At 45.6% G+C, this 17,953-nt stretch overlaps 1 protein-coding gene across 3 annotated transcripts in view; it reads right to left on the reverse strand.

The window, feature by feature from the left end:
- Positions 1-17,953, reverse strand: part of TGFB2 (transforming growth factor beta 2) — an 82,736-nt gene that overhangs the window by 48,653 nt on the left and 16,130 nt on the right. The window lies entirely within an intron of this gene.

Below are 17,953 nucleotides of genomic sequence, written 5' to 3' on the forward strand. Positions count from 1 at the left end.
ATGGATAAGGGGGTGGATGGTTTATGCCAATGACCATGTCTTCTTAGTAAGAATTCCCATCTGTCCTTGAAGCTGTGTCGCCTTGAGGAAGACCCCATAACCTCTCTATGCCTTGTCAACTTGTGACTGCTTCATGGGGTCCTAGTCCCTGCTCAAATACGATGATGCTTGTGAAAGCGTTTTGTTCAGTGCAAGGCAGTAAATAAGGCGGAGTAGCTGTACTTAAACTTATTCTCAATTGTCCTTGAGGAAGAACAGGCCATCCACACACCCCAGGAAGTCATTCAAAGATAACAAGTGCAAGCTTACATTACCTTATCTAATCCCCCAGAAATAACTTTTGAGGTAGATCCCTCACTTTGCAGATAAGGAAACTGAGGCTTGGAACTTGTAACCGGAGAGTACTAATAAGCGATTATCCAACCCAAATCCTGACTCTGACAGGTGTTCTTCTCACTCACCACATCACCTCAAACTTGGGAAGGGTTCATGCAGATTTCAAGGCAGAGAACTCAAGCCACCCTTGGGATGGTTCTGTGAAATCCCTGTGACATTAGTCCCTTGAACAATACGTGCACCTGCAGCCAACTCTTTTGTTTGTCCTCCCCGCTTCACTGAGTGGCCTCACGGGTCACCCTCGCAGGTCACCCAGGTCAATGTAACCGACATTCTCGACAGATCTGAATTGTCCTTCTGTCCCTTTTTGGGCAGACCCTAGGGATGTGAATGGACTCTCCATGACCCCTGAACTTTAGGGAGGAAGAAGGAGAAGCAAACACATGATGAATCTGCTCCCTGGAAAGTCGGCCTCTCGATATGGAAGGTGCCAGTAATAGGGCCAGCAGCTAAGAGCCTGCCCTGGATTCTCTCCTTGAAGCCTCATGAGGAATCTATGAGGTAGATCCTATTTTTGATTCCATTTTGCAGATGAGGAGACAAAGGCCAGACAGATTACATATGGCCTCACTGGCCCCAGAGGTAATCAGTGGGAGAGTCAGGGGAGCAGGGGCTTACTATGGACTACTTGCAGTTCATCACTTCAGACGCCAGTATCAGCCCCTATGACACACAATCCTATTCATAATGGATAGTGGAGCATCTAGCATATATGCTTTTCTCAGCTTTTCAAATACCCCACATACTTTGCAACGCTTTTCTATCTCAGGTTATTCTAATTCTGCTCTAACATACACAGTGACATTGATTATCTCCACAAGAAAGATTATACCTTTGAATCCTATAAACTAATGAATGACAAGATACAGTCATTAAAAAATTAAAAATAAGAAATGTACCCAATGATATTTAATTTTCTTTCTTTCTTTTCTTTTTTTCTTTCTTTCTTTCTTTCTTTCTTTCTTTCTTTCTCTTTCTTTTTTTTTATTTATTTATTTTTTTTTAATTTTTTTTTTTTTTATTTATTTATGATAGTCACAGAGAGAGAGAGAGAGGCAGAGACACAGGCAGAGGGAGAAGCAGGCTCCATGCACCGGGAGCCTGACGTGGGATTCGATCCAGGGTCTCCAGGATCGCGCCCTGGGCCAAAGGCAGGTGCCAAACCGCTGCGCCACCCAGGGATCCCTCTTTCTTTCTTTCTTTCTTTCTTTCTTTCTTTCTTTCTTTCTTTCTTTCTTTCTCTTTCTGAATTAAGATGTTCTGGAAGGGCTCCACAGAAACTGTGAATTACTTTATATTATTTAAGTAAACTTTCTCTATATCTCGTCTCTGCAGAATGGCCACAGCACCACCAAATCGCCATGTGTGACAAAAACTCTGTGGTGCCAAAATGAAGGAAAGGGTGGAGGGTAGGCATTCTTGGTCATTTCACAATTTTCGGGAGGCTCCAGCATTTGGTACTTTCTCGTCAGTATGTGTTGACTCTCTACCTTTTTAGGTGGGGAAATCCAAAGGCAACATTTTTTGCTTGAAAATGCCTTTCATGGGAAGTTCTTCAGAAGCTTGTGGTTAATTTTGTTGCAATTTCTAACTCCTTGAAATCTGACTCATGGAACATATCACCAAATTTTGTGAGTCCTCTGACATGCAGTTTTGTTAAAATTCTTCAGCAAAAAGCTCCCAAACATCAGAGTTTAAGGGATAAGCGGTTTATGCAAGGAATTCCTAGTTGCCCATGAGGCCAACAGGAGCCGGTGACTCCTGTGCCCGCAAGCCACCTGCTTTCCCATCAAAAAGAAGAGGGACCTCCGAAGGACAAATGAACACTCTTGTTATTGCATTTCAGAATGTTCTTGTATTTTTTTCTTAAATGTAGATTTATAGATTTATATTTACAATAGATGATACATTTTCCAAAAAGACATGTTTTCCAGCCTTGCATTTGGGAACCTCCTAAAGATCAGTAACAAATTCGAGGAGGATTATACATTGAAAAAAAAAAAAAAAAGGATTTCAGATTCTGTCTAAATGTGGGTTCATTTGTACTCCTACTGTTCCAATTAAACGTTTACATCATAAATCCAGTTCTGCAGCTTTCCTGTAATATCCAAGGGCAGAACCCAAAAGTTTAAGACTCTGTCAGAGTTTTCTTTCCTCCTGGTTGAGACTTGCCTCTCCTTTTGTTTTTTTACTCTCCCCAAGAACCCTTCTTTATCATCTACTATTTGATTTAAAAACCAAGTTATTGGGCAGCCCAGGTGGCTCAGCGGTTTAGCGCCTGCCTTTGGCCCAGGGCATGATCCTGGAGTCCCGGGATCGAGTCCCCCATCAGGCTCCCTGCATGGAGCCTGCTTCTCCCTCTGCCTGTGTCTCTGCCTCTCTCTCTCTCTCTCTCTCTCTCTGTGTGTGTCTTTCATGAATAAATAAATAAAAATCTTTAAAAAAACCCGTTATTTCCAAGAAGACATTAAAACCAATTTACAGTAGGTTTGTGTCATAAAACAACCTCCTCAGCCCCATAAACATTTATTTTCAAAAAGAGAGCGAGTGACCAGAAGAGAAACAGCCCATCACACCCCCATACACCTCCAATGCTTGGAAGGAACGCCCATAACCACAGGAGCTCCCCCCTCCAAGACCAGAGGCAGCATTTGCAAATGGTCTCAGCGCAGTCTGGGGGACAGGGGTTGGTAACTCTAGTCCTTGCTTCCTTCCTCCTGACTCCAGTGGTCAAGTGGCTGTTCCACTACAGACAAGTTACTCTACCCTCTTCTGCTTTTAGATTTCAAAGGATGGATTCAGTTTCCTGCGTCCAGATGTTCAATAGGACACAGTGGCACTGGAAGCCAGTAAAGGGGAAAAAAAATCTGAATTTCCACAGAGAAAAAAACCCGACTACCTACTTGAATCTGGAAGTGAAACCAGGTGCTTCCAGCCAGTCCCTACAGGAGCTCAGCAGCAGCAAGCCCTTAAGGAGCCCGTGCCCCTTTTTAAATCTCAGCGCATGTCTCTGAGCACACTTTCTCTGCGTGGGGGGGCGACGGTTCTTCCAGGGACAACACTGACCAGAGAGCTTTTGATTTCATACTTTGCTCTCATAATTTTCCACCTTCAGCTAAAAATACTTCTTTCTGAGTGAGAGTCGACCAGAGCATAATCCCCCAAAGCAACAGGCACAGGGGCAGAATGAAAGGCTCTTGCAAGGGGCCTCGGGACAAGAAGGCTCTTCTGTTTATATTTCCAGCCTCCTTGGAAGGCAGCCCTGAGCACTTGGGAGTGGGGGTTGAGGGTGGGGGTGGGGGGCTGTTCCGGTGCTTGGGATTAATTCACACCCCCCACCTCCCACCCCACCAAGATAGGGAGGCTCTGCTGGGGGCTCTGCTGACAGCCCCCATCTGCCCATCTGGTAAGGGCAGAAAGAACTAGAATCAGCTCTCTCCATCTCCCTTTGCTGACCTTGGGGATCCTGTCACCATTGACTCATCAGATGAAGTGATAACGAAACTAAAGCACTTCTCTGGCAACCTCTGCTCTCTTCAATTTGAAAACAATGCTCCCTTGCTCCAGCCTGCACCTCCCCACCGAGGCACACGTGCACACGCACACACACCCACGTGTACACACACCCATCTCACCTCTAATAACAGTATCTCATCTACTGGCTCTGCTCATGGACAAACGGGCCTCTGCCCCAAGCCCCTTCTCTTTCGGGAACATCGCAGAGGGCCGTGCTTTCCGAGCTTTAGGGTTTGGTTTTGTCTGTCCCCCTGGCACAGGTGCCTAGGGAGGACTCCTGCTTTAACACGTGGGGACCGCAGTGTTGTGACTCAGCAGGCCCACAGTCCACACTCCTGGCTCTGCCACTGAAAAGCGGCCTGGTGGGGGTGGGCAGGTGGGGATGCTCTTCATCGTATTAGGCCTCAGTTTCCTCGTTTGTAAAATGTGACCAGCAGCCACGTGGCAGGGTAGCTGTGAAGGTCAGAATCAACAGAGGACATGGGGACCACACGTTCACCTCCCTTGCTCTAGGCCAGCCTCACTAACATACAACTACAGACAGACCTTGGGACGAACCGCGCTTTTTCCATCTGCGAAATGGACGTGACACAAGGTCTCGCTCAGACAGCTGTGACCTTAACAAACTATTGTGACCGCGAGAACACAGAGCATTGTGCCTGGCACACGGCGAGCACCCCAACATGTTGGCCTCTGCTATTTCCTCCTGGATTCCACGTTGCCAGCAAAGGGGTTGTTTCTGGCAAATGTCTGTTCACCTTCCCAGCTACCTACTCATTCAGAGATTCCTCTGAACACTGAGCTCCCTTCGCAGCGGCCTGACCCGCCCCCACTCTGCTCAGCTCTGCTCTTCATCTCCAGATGAAGCAAAAATCTGGTAAATATTACACTTACAAGGTAACAGGTCTGGAATGCTTGGCATCTCAGGCGGAGCGCAATTGCTTCTTGGCACCCAGACACATATATGCTGCAGCCCAGGGCCAAACTACATTTGGCTGCTTTGTGCAATTCAAATAAAGATATTAAAAATCCTCCAAGTCTATAAACATTTGTACTGTTTGCTAATCAAAGGCGTTCTTTTTTTTTTTTTTTAAGCCATCTGAAGAGAAGTTGGCATGCTGATTGTTCTTTTCTACTTAGAACCTAAGGAGCGCAGCGTATCTGCACACCACATAGGTTTCTAATAGATATAAATGCTTTATGTATTTTAGGCCAGGTGGACTCTACTTCCAGAGAGGACAGCCTTTCCCCAAATAAACAGACCTGAGCAATTTTCATTCCAGAGTTGGTGTCTGTCACTGTGCTGCTCTTATGCACATGACTGATGACTCATCTGAGCTTCCAAGTAATGGGGGTGGCAGCTAAGGTGGGTACATGTCCTGGCTCTACCACTTAGTAGCTATTGATCTTGGGCAAGTCATTTAATCTCTCTTGGTGCCTTGTTTCCCTCATATGTGAAGTAGAGACGATAGGAGTACCTATCTATTCTTGCCAGAATCAAACGAACCAGCATCTCCAAAGTGCTTAGAGAAGACTCTGGAGTATAGGCAGCACTGCACAAGTATGAGTAATAAACATTATTGTTGTTATTGACCAAACACCGAGTGTAAATAAAAGATAGTAGACAAGGGTCCTTAGCAAAGGCTAATTCATTCCTCCCACAGGAGGAGCTAAATGCAACTGGACTTCTCAGGCCTACCTTCATCCACTAACTAACAGCAAGGAGAGGAACGTGGTAAAATTAGATGATCTCACAGCCAGTGATTTAAAGTTGGACTTCACTCATTCAGATGCCAGGACTGAACTTCTTTCGATGAAAAGAATAGAAAAGATAATAATAAAATACCATTTTCAATTGGCTTCATCTTATCTACCAGAGGGTTAAGCTCAGAACTCTTAAGTGAAGCCTCCTCCCAGGTGGCTGCCTCGAGAAGGCATATGAGAGCTGATTTTGAGGGGCAGGTAGAAACCAAGAGAGAGAGAGAGAGAGAGAGAGAGAGAGAGAGAGAGAGAGAGATTTTCCTAAGAAGAAAGGAGATGAACTCTCTCAAGAGAGAGTTGAGTTCTCTCAAGAGAACTCACTTGTTCTGCTTTTACAATTCAAGGTACTAGTGAGGCCCGACTTCCCCTGTGGGTGACCGGAGGTCATGTCTCATATCTCAAGGACAGCTGGGATGACCTCTAGAGCCTGCCGGCAGACACCCCCCTGGCTCGCGGGCCCTGGAAGGTGCCGTGGAAGCAGCAGAGGGCCCCAGACCCAAACAGCAAGCAAGTGACCTCTACCTTCATGCCCTTTCTACACCTGTTTCTCTCTTACCCTTCTTCCCAACCCACCCTCCCTGCCCCAGCCCTCCCTGTGTATCCACAACTCTCGCTGCTCCCTCAGGTCTCTTCTGTGTAAGGAAAAGAAGGACGAAGCACCACAACACACATAATGAATGAGAACCAGGGAGATGGTGGCCAACAGTGGGGAGAGGGTGCTCATCTCAGGATTCCCTTTACAGAGGGTACTACAGTCATAGTCGTGAGAGAGATGGAAAGAGTGGTTATAAAGTAAGACCCTTGGAGGCCTCAGACTGCATCGTTGGGACGCATCTACCTTGCATCCCAATGACATGGGCCAGAGCTTCTCCCCACTCCACGACCACTCAAGGTAGAGGAGACGGTTGGGCTTTCTTTCCCCTGGGGGGTCAGCAGGAGCAAGCTGTACCACAAAGGGGCAGGCACCTGGCACCAGAATAGGCCTTCTGTCCTTTGTCCTTGAGAAGCTTAAGTCTCTCTCAGTACACAGTATACGAGGGGGAGGAGCAGTGAACTGAATGAATCACAGCACTGATTTGGGGGTGGGGTTGGTGGGGAGGGATGTCCTTGTGGTTAACCACATTTTACTGGGGTTTTTATTGATTGCAGTTGTATTGAAAGAGACATGACTCAGACATACCATATCCGAAGCCACGTATAGCCCTGGGTTCTAATGGAATTTCAATATATGAGAATATCACGAACTGGACTGTGAAATGTGAAAAGCTTTGCTATCAACAGAGACATCATCTGCTTCTGTCCTTTAATAGCTCAAGAATAGGCCGATTTTCCTATTTCCCTTTTCACTGGAAGGCCATGGTCATTCATCCCTCAGGTACACACATTGTTCTGTGGGCGTTATATGGATCGCTTCTCTTCAAAGGTGGTTTCGTGTTAACCAACCACCCTGCCTCTGTGTTCCCAGCGTCCTTTGTTTGTCAATATCATTCGTCAGGTTTCTAGGGTTCTGCTTTGTGCAGGGTTGTTAGTTTACGAATTTATCTGCACAAGTAGGCTATAAGCTACTTGAGGGCAGGGTTATATAACAATAAAAACAATTACAACAACAAAAGCAACAGGATCTGTTTTGAGGGGCCTGCCATCTGTCTTGAACCCACCAGGTTTATCCCATTTTGGTGGAAGCTGAGAAACTGAGGCTTCAAGAGCAGACGTGGCTAATCTTACCTATGGAACTAAAAATAGCACCACCTCGACTCCACCTGGGTTGTGTGATCCCAGTGCCTTTCTCTGGGCCGGCAGGCCGTGTTGCCTCTTCCAGGAGGGACCCATCCCTACTTATCTCATTTTTTATCTACCTATGTGGTTCAGACACCACACCCTGGAGGCAATATAAGTTCAGTAAATATTTACTGAATTAAACTGAATAAAATAAAATTTTCCACATCAGTGTTCCCAGGGACAAGCCAGGCAGGGATTAAAGAGAGGTAACATGGGAGGCAGATGTACCAAGCAGCAATAGTAACCAGCACACACAGTCCTTCTAGGCTAGTTCTGAGAGTTTCAAGCCCTCCAGAGAGGACAGATAATGTCATTCTCCCTTACTTAGTTCCATCGATTTCTAAACACTATCTCCGATATTATTTCCTCTTACAAAAATCAGTAGCACTTTTTAAATTTCTTCCTAGGCTTTAAAAAAAAAGTATGTCACTCGCTTTTCTCAATGTTCAGAAATTTGGTATTAAAAACATGGGCTGGAATTTCTGGTTCCCTTGTAATTCTCAGTATACAAAAGCTAGAAAGTTAAAGACTTCATTGACTACCCTGAAATAAATGAATGAATGGATGGGTGGATGGATGGATGCCGGTTTATTTAGCCCTGACCATGTGCAAGGCATGTGTAAGTATTAATTTCTTTTTTGGAAGGACCATCAAGGAGATTTTTTCTTTTCATTAGTTCTCATTTTCGAGAAGAGAAAGATGAGGTTCAGAGAAGGTAGCTGACTTGCCCCATATTATGTGTCAGGATTTTATCCGGGTCTCCTTTATGCAAAGCCTGTATTTTCTTTCTATTCTATTACAGACTCAGTGTCACACTCCAGAGTCATCTTTGGCTCATGTGTGAGTCACTTTCTTGGCTTATCAACAGTAGGTTAGGATCAAAAAACCAAAGGCTGACATCTTCACAACTTTAAAGGAAGGGACCACCGTCTGTTATAACAAAGCAAAAGAAACAGAGAGGCCCATTATATGAACCCGTCTGTCTAGACAGATGACTAAACAGGGGTCCCTCCAGGGTTAGACTTGAATTTCCTCCGTTCAGCCTGTTGGATATTTAGCAATAAAAAAAAAAAAAAAAAAAAAAAAAAAAAAAAAAAAAAAAAGTAAAGAAAAGAGAGAAAGAAAAAAAAAAAAAAACCCACTGCTTAAAGGCTGTAGTGCTAATGCAACCCCTCCCACACTTTGCGGAGACTCCTTTCAATGTTGGTCCAGCGTAGCCTGCATGCGTTTGAGTTTCAAACAGAAATCAGGCTGAGACAAGAAGAGCCCTAAAAATACTTGTGCTGTCTGGCTAAAGACCCAAGCACACAGGCCTAACTGTCCCTTTGTAACTCCAGTGACAGCAGTTTGAACTCACAGAGGGAGCAGGGAGCAATCCAGGTGTCCCCTTAGGACTCTCCATGGCAAGACTACCTCAAAGTGGGGCTTCTCCTCTTTCGCATGGGCTGGCAAGTAGCTTCTCCTCCTCATGTGCCCTGGGGACTCTGCACTTTTTCTGACTTATATGAAAAATGCTACTTCGAGCGAAGGAAAAGTCAGTATCCTTTCATCAAGGGCTACGAGAGATAAGCAGAGGCTGGTGACTTTTTTTTTTTTTTAAAGCCTATTAATATTCCTATGTTTCGTGTACAGAAAGGTCTCCCAGGTAGGCAATTAGGAGTTGGCTAACAGACTACGCGGCCCCAGGCCGAAACCGGGAGCTTAGCAATTAACTATGACCTTGCTCAGTTCCCAAGAAATCCTTAGCAACATGCAAGGTACTATTTCGATTATGACCCATATTTGCAAATTCATGCACTCCCTCATTTAACAAATATTTACCGGGTACCTCAATCTGCAACATTCTTTCATACGTATGGGGATAGGTAGGGCTGCCAGGAATGGGTGGTGGAATTTTGAGGGCCTTAGCCTGGTACCATTCTGGACTTTTAACAGGCATTATCGGATTAATGCAGTAGTTTAAGTAAGTACTCAGATTTGCCAGCCTGCAGAAAAACAAACAACAACAAAAAGGTGGTTCCTATCCAGGGAACAAAATGAGAAACACCCGGATTTTGTATTACACGCTCCAGTGATGACACAGTCTGAGCAAGAGAATAACTGCAAGGGATTGCCACACTTCGTGTCAGCTCACGTAAGAAGAAACCATTTCCATTCCTCAAATGGGGAACACAGAACACAGACAAGCTAACCTCAGAAGCCACCACCTCATTCCCACATCTGCGTGCAAGCCCTTGGGTTCTGGGCCTGCCCTGAACTTCCCTAGGTTTTGGGGAGCAAGATACTGTATTTAAGAGAAAAAAAGACACCCAAACATCTCATTTTTTCACTTTTTCACAATCGAATGATTTCCTAGTAACACAGATACAGCTTGTTTTCCATGAATTCTCCTTTGCTGACATCTTATCCCTCATCCAAAATTTTATATTTAAGCTTATCATCTTAGGGGTCCGATCGGTAGGATGAGCTCTGAAGTCAGACCAAGTTGGAGTTCTGGCTCTGCCACTTATCAGCTACATAACTGTGGGGAAATTACATGATGTCTATCAGGCTCGGTTTCTTAACTATGAAACAGTGAATAATAATTATATTTATCTCATAAGGCCAAAATAGAGATTAGCACGGTGCCTAATGTAACTATTCAATAACTGATGGCTAGCATTATCAGTATTTTTTATTTATTATTACTGAAGACAGATCCATCCTCTCCCTCTCCCATCACCCCTGCTCAAATATATGCCTTTTCTTCATACAGAAGTTCATATTATAACAAGGATAGCTGGACAGAAAAACCATAGTTTTAACAAAAGCTATGGAAACCCCCAAAACAGAGTTTCTCAACTGGAGCCAAACAGTAGAATCACCTGGGGCTTTTCTGAAAACTAAAGATGCCAAGTTTCCCCAACTTGCCCCAGCCCCACAGCCCCCGCCCCCATCAACTGAGTTGAAATTTGGGAAGTGGCCCCCAGCACGTTAAACGCCCCCCAGGTGGCTCGATGCACCTTGCAGTTGAGAATCTCGGCACTAGAGCCCACAAAAGTGACTGTGCCAGGGACGGTTCATGCTTCTGATCAGGGGTTTGAGCATGGGTGACCTGCAGGCCACATCCCCGTCCCTGGTCCCTGCCGCAGCGCCAGCATACCTGCAGGTTAGCTGTTCTGAGTGCTTTCCCTGATTCCTTTGGAAAAGCCTGCTCTCTCCCTAACACTTGCACTCAAGTCAATAAGCCCCCGAACCTCTGCAGGGCGCTGCCCTCCTGCCGTTCTTGAATGTGGCCAGTGGACTAGATAGGTAGCAGTCTTGGGAAAACAAGCAACACAGGGCCGGAAAACAGAGAAGCAGGCCCTGCTGCCGGCGCAAACCCCAACGAGTCAGCTCCACTTCGGAGCAAAGGTCCGATCCAACTGCATATTAGAAAAACGTGGTCTGACCATTTAGATTTCGAGAGGATCCAAAACCAATTTTGACTCCAGTCGGTGGACAAAGTTCACATTCAGCAAAACAGCTCCAGCGGTTGCATCATGCACACAGCAGGGCGATTCAGAAACACAGATGTCCAGCCATGTGCAAAACAATGCTTTCTTTTTTTTCTTGCTCTTTCCCACCACTGACCTCAAGAGCAGGGGGGTAAAATTCAGCATCTGCTGCTACTAAGGATACTCAGGAGAGGCCGTGGAGATGATTATGAGCTCGTGAGACCAAGCCACCTAACTTGCTCTGAAGCCATCAGTGCAGATGGGCGGCTGTCACTGCATTGAGTGTCACATGGGAGATGCCCCTCACTGGCAGGGTAATCTCCATTTGCTCACTGAACACAGCAGGCAGGAGCATGAGTCTAAGCAGCCTACCTGGTAGGTCAGTGTCAGGACATCAAGGCTCAGGTGAGATGGGATTTGAGAGAACCACATGGCACAGGACGTTTAGGTCACTAAATTGGCATGGAACTCACACAGAAGAGAGAAGAAATAGGAAATTCATGCTTCCTTCTGCAAACACTTAAGCATCTACAGACTTCTACTCTCCTGGGACTTAGCCTGGGTCTTAGTGGAGACAACATCTATCAAGTATGGCTGAGCATGTCAGGACCATGGCACCGTGAGACCCTAAAGCTGAGGGACGTCACTACCTATTCAGGGGAGAGGGGGTGGGTAAGCCTGAGTTCCAGTCTCCCTGACATACACAAATGTCACACAACACATCAGGGCTTCCTTCAGAAACCCAGGACTATCAACTGTGTCATTTACACCAGATAACCTTGTCTCTGTTGGAGGAGCAAGTCAAAATAAAAATGGCGAATGGCATTTATGCCTGTCTTATAAAGCTAACCTACTAATTATTCAGTAAATATCCAGGATAACACTCCCCATAATACCACAGACAAAGCAATAGTGTGGATCCAATCATGTCCAACACACAATAGAGAAAGTTTTTAATAGGAATGACATCTTTCAATCCTTTCCCCAACTCCCCCAACCTACACTGTGGTAACGTGGATTATCTGTTCAAAATGTTTGTCCCTCTCTCCTGGGCCCATTGCCACCTGGCCCCCACCTGGGTCCTTCCTTCCTGTCCTATTGAAAGCAGGTGCAGCCAGTGGAATGTGGGCAGGAGATACTGTCACATGTCATGGTGGTCTGGCCATGAGGTCAGCGTGCCCAGGTTAGAGGCTGCTCCTTTACCCGGGTCCCAGAATGAGGCTGTCATGAACAAGGCCACAGCCAACCTACAAACCCATATAATAGGACTGAGAGATCAATTTTCATGGTATGCCACTGAGAGGAAGAAAAAAGCTCTAGAGAGTGACCTTGAGCTTGTCAGATAATGCCATGTTCCACAGAGTCCTGTTATTACCACAACACGTCATGCTATGATGGATTTTATAGGCAACAGACATGAAGGAATCAACTTTGAATAACAAATACTTACTATAAAAGTCTTAGCCTCCAGCCTCGGTATTTCAGAGTTAGCCTCCTGAAGGAATACATCGTTTTTTTTCAAAGGCCACACTACGTGCCTTTGCTGTTTCTTGATTTATCAAGACGGTAGTTACACAAGCTCAAAGAGGAAAGAAACAACACAAAGGGCAAATCTGCAAGTCTCCTTCCAGAAAGCATAAGCAGCTTCTACTGCTGCCCGAGGACTGCCAAACTCTAATTTCAAAGGTTGCCTTTCAAGCAGCAGATATCACCTCCCCCAGGAAGGCCTCCTTCACCTCTCCAGCACAAAGAAAGCCATTCTTCCAACCTGTCGGGACTCATACACAGTTTCAACCATGCATTATTGGCTTTTTGCTTTTGTTTGGTTGGTTTGGTTTACCTGACTTCCTCACTCAGTTGTAGACTCCCTAAAGGCAGGGTCTACACCATTTTTTTCCATCTATCGGCTGACCTAGCACAACGCCCGGCACACAGTAGACTTGATAGATATTTCTTGCACAGATGAATGAAGGAATAAAATCCACATTCCAGTCTTACTGTTCAAAACTTAAAAGTTAGAAAGCAAACACTGGTCCAACAGAAATGCTTTTCAACGAATAAGAGACATAGTTTTACAAATTCCCTGGCTTCTGACCTCATTTCAAAGTTTAGGCAAAGGCACCAGGCACATCTGGACAGATCCAAATTCTCCTTGAAGCCCGTCTTTCTAGTTTACACAGGAAAGGTAGTCTGTCATTCTCCTAGGCTGACACATGGTCACCAGCGAGCTGACTGCCACGTGTCCCTGCCCACCAAGTCAAAGACGCTGTGATGAGGCATCACAGCAAGTACGAACCCCCAAGAACTGCCATTCCACACCTGTCAGCACAGATGGGAGACCCAAAAGGTTATTTTTTTTAAAGATTTATTTTATTTTATTTTATTCTATTCATGAGAGATACAGAGAGAGAGAGAGAGAGAGGCAGAGACACAGGCAGAGGGAGAAGCAGACTCCATGCAGGGAGCCCGACGTGGGACTCGATCCTGGGTCTCTAGGATCATGCCCTGGGCCAAAAGGCAGACGCTCAACCACTGAGCCACCTGGGCTGCCCCACCAAGATTTGGTTATTTTAAAACACAGATAGCTCCTTTCTAGAAAGGAAAGGGCTGAGTTGACAATAACTCAGGAATATTCACTTTAAAAATTTCCAAAAACTATATTCTACGTCCAGAACCCACTGGAGCTTGCTGATCAAATTATTAACAAAGAAAGAACTCAGCGATTTTGAAATTCTTGGAAATTCTTGGAAACCTGGAAATGCAGCTGCAAAATGCCATTGCAATGCAGCACAGACTCTTCCTCACCCGACTTCAAGCTCCGCCTTTTCTTACCCTGTGTACGATAATCACCTTAAATCCACCAGAACCACCTTGACTGAACCCACCCTTCCCCTTATTTTATTCAGAGGAAAAGCCACAGACCTGATGTTGGCCTACAAGGTGCTACCTGACCTGTCAGACATGATCTCTCTCTAATCTCATCTCCTAGGACATTTCTGATAATCCTTGAACATGTCAGGGGCAGTACCAGCTGTTCCCTCTGCCAGAAATGTTCTTTCCCAGAGAGCTCCAGGCTCTTCTCTGACCTCCTTCAAGCCTCTGCTTAGATGCTACCCTCTTCCTGAACCCTCCCACACCCAACTTCTTTAAAACTGCAGCTCCACCTCTAACACTGCTGTTTTCCCCTCTAGTATTTTCAAATTCTGTCATGCTTATTTAATTTTAAAAATTAATTATTTGTCTTCCTCCAAAGCGTGGACTTCGCTAACGACCAAGTTTTTTGCTGTTTTAGTCACTGATGGCATCACTAGAACAGACACGTGGTTAATACCGTGGAAGGAACTAATTTTCACAAGAACGTCCTGTTTTTTACCTGTGTCCTCCCACAATCTCTGCCTGCATTTGACATTTACCTTAAACCTGTATCTACATTTATAATTAATGTAGAGATCTTTCCATTAAAGGCTTTTGGGGAAGTAGAACTGACATTACCCATCATTCCTTTCACACTTCAATAGCCGGGTGGGACGGTTAGGGACACAGACCATGTAGAACTGGGTATTTCCCTAAGTAGTCTGACAGCCAAGAATCCTACAGTAGGTACGGAACATCCATACTGTGGGGCTGGATTCAAAGTACTCACGATTCCCAAATAACATCAAAATAGCAGGAAGTAGAGAATTGCACAGACACCAAGAAATTCATCATCATCTTTGCTTTTTAAAAGATGATCCGATTTGCACCTGCTCTAATACCTCTTGGTTGAGAAAAACATCATTTGGAAACAGAAAACTGCTGTTACTCAAAGCCCAGTCTGGCCGAGAGAGTAGAGTTTACATTCCATTGTCGGCCAGATCCTTACCCCATGGAATGTCTGAGAACAGGATTCAGGCCACGAAGAGGTCGGCAGTGCTTTGACCAAACACAACCCCAGGGAATTAAACACTGTACGTCGACTTATACGTTATACTAGGCCACTTCCACATCATATATTCATTTTCAAAATCCCCTTCCCACTCAGAGTTGCCTGGCTGAAGGCACCTAAGTAGAAGAATTCACTCCCAGGCATAATTCCAAACTAAGCATGCATTACCCCATGTGACTAATTTGTTTCCTTACATACTCACTGCCCTCCCCCCACCCCATGGTGAAGAGTGAGCATGGGTATGTGTGATGCTACTGACAGAGGGGCTACCTCGAGGCATATCTGTATGCACTTGGGAGACTAGAAAGGATGGGACAACAGGTCTACCTCAATATCTGTATGAACTTGGGAGATTGGAAAGGATGGGACAACAGGTCTACCTCAATATACACTTGGGAGAATGGAAAGGATGGGCTCAAGACTCTGCTGTGAGGTAGGTGAGGGGCCCCACCTTGCAGAACCAGTTGATCACACAGAAGCTCTGCTGGATCTGAATCCTTGCACACTGCGGGACTGTGAGTAGATAGACCTGGATAATCAGAGCATCCAGTGCCCTGAGCAGCCGCAGGCTCCAGTGAGGTCAGAATAAGCTGCAGAGCCTGCTTACAGGTGTACAAGCACCAGCTCTGAGGCAGGGCCAGGGAATCTGCTCTTTAGGGACACCTCAGGAGATACACATGCAGGCCATGCTTTGAGAAACACCATCTTTAAATCTCAACAGAGCTACTTGAAAAAAAAAAAAAAAGCAAAAGCAAAACCAAAATCAGAACCAGAACCACCTGAATTTGCCTTCACAACTTTTAATCCATTTATTCACAGAGAAGCAAACTTGGTTGCTGATCTTCTGGATTCTTTTATCTTAGAAGGAAAAGCTTCAGGCAGGCTAAGCTTAGCTTCACCAAGATTTGGGGGGCTAATGAATTTAAAAAGAGAAAAATGATTCAGCAGCCACATGGGCTGTGGGGAGCAAGGACCATTCCGTCCTCCAGAGGATTTTATTTAAAGCTGATGAAGCATCAGCGCTGCCAGTCCAATCATGGGTGTCAGAACACGGAGTTATCAACTACACCCAGGTTAGAGAGTGAGAACAGCAAGAGGCGCCACAGGCCCTGCGCTCCCTCCAGCCGCTCCCAACATCTCCTTGGAATGGAGAGGCGGTTCACGCAAGGTGACAGGGATGGCCCTCGAGCTGCTTGGCACAGGCCAGCCTCCACTTAACGAGTGCTCAGAATCACACTCAGCATGGAGAAATTCACCCTGACCCTGGACACTTGCCCCCTGGCATCCACTCACTTACATTTTTACTCAATTACTATTTCTAAGAACAGAGACAAAAAAAAAAAAAAAGAAAATGCAGAGCCCCACTGCTCAGCGGTCTTCCATGGAAGGTCTGAAAGGGGTCTGCAGGTTTTCCCACAGGCCTGGAAGCTGGGTGGGGTGAAAGGGCCTCCCGCTGTACGGGAATCTGCATGGAGCTTGGGCCCTATCTCCCTTCCACACCCTCGGAGACACTCCTGATTTTCCCAGACTCACTGAAGGGCAGGGTGGGTTTCCAGTGTTTTTTCACCAAAGAAGGAAGGAGGCTTGCAGCAATTCAATGACCGAACATAACCCCAAGTGAGGAGTGTCTGAGAAGAAAAACCACACAGAGAACCAGGGTAGGCCTCTCGACTTGTTTACTACGGGAAGAAAAGATGAAAAGGAAATGAATCCAAAGGGGTCTCTAAGATAATTTAAAAAATTAATGGGACAAGATTGCAAAGGGAAAGCTAAAGGAGGGCCGGAAAGTCCAGGGGTCTGTGGTCTGGTTGGAGGGCATCGAGGCCAGACCTGAATTCGGATTCTGGCTCAGCCACCCCCTGGTGCTATGACCCAGGACAAGGTATTTTCCTCTCCAAGTTACAATCTCCTGACATGTGGGGATGGTCATCCCAGCCATGCCCAACCCCCCAGCATGGGGAGGGTCAGGATGATGTGTCTGTGAGTTCCAGGGACATAGGAGAGACTCAACAAATGTGTTCCTTCCCTTATCCCCTTCCCTTTTCTTTTCCAAAAAGCTAGTGGGGAAAAAAAGTCAGACAATTAAATCCTTGGTTTAGATAGTGAAATAAAATATAAACATAGAGGATGAAAACAAAATAAAATCCGTCTCACAAAAGGGAAACTTAAATGCATGGATTAAACCTTTTACTCTTTATTCACATGGCAGCTTCTAGCCACTTTCATCCATGAGAATAAATGTATATTCTCAATAGAATCTGTTCTTTTATGAAGAAACCCAGCTTAGGCCACTGTAAATAAACTACTTGAATCCTTCATTCCTTGGTTCCGAAGAAGCAAGGTCGGGCATGGTAAACTGCAGAGTAGGATATACCAGTGGAGCAGATATCTACTAAGGTAATAAAAACATTTCTTTTGTCCCTATTGGGACCTTTGCCCACATTTAGCATCAGTATAATCCAAACCTTCTTGAGGGTCTCAAAAAATGTGAGTAAACCAACACCAGGATTGTGAGTCTATGTCATCTCTTCCTGAACATGGATCAGGGACACCTGGGCCCCTGAGTTCTTAAATATCAGGATCAACTAAGGCTATTCTTTGTTATGAGCTCACTGCTCAGCATACAGTAGACTCTCAATAAAAGCTGACTGAATCGAGTAATGTTCCAAATCAGAAAGCACTGAGAACTCTGGCTTCTGTGCTCCTCGGCCTGACCCGTGGCGCTGGCTCTGAGGGGTATGCACTTGTTCTGAGGGTCAAGGCTAAGTGGCAAGCTCCCAGGTCCAGTCAGCCAAAGGCTTGATCCATGACAATCCATTCTCATGCAACCCAGAAATGACAACACGAAGGTCATAAATAATGGCAACTTTCCCACAGGCCTCCCTCCAGAACTTCAAAGGAAAGCAAAGCTCCTTCTTTCCCTTTAGTTCAGTACAAGAAACATTAATTGAGCAACTACTGTATGCCAGGCATGAGAACATATATATAAAAAGACTCCCAGAAGGGACCCCTGATATTCTGGCCATACTGTTCAACCCTCCAGAGAGCATCCTCCATGGGGGTCAGCAGATCTGTATTTCAGACCACTCTGTCACCCCTG

This window comes from Vulpes lagopus, chromosome 11, assembly GCF_018345385.1.
Source record: "Vulpes lagopus strain Blue_001 chromosome 11, ASM1834538v1, whole genome shotgun sequence".
In the NCBI taxonomy this organism is placed as follows: domain Eukaryota; kingdom Metazoa; phylum Chordata; class Mammalia; order Carnivora; family Canidae; genus Vulpes; species Vulpes lagopus.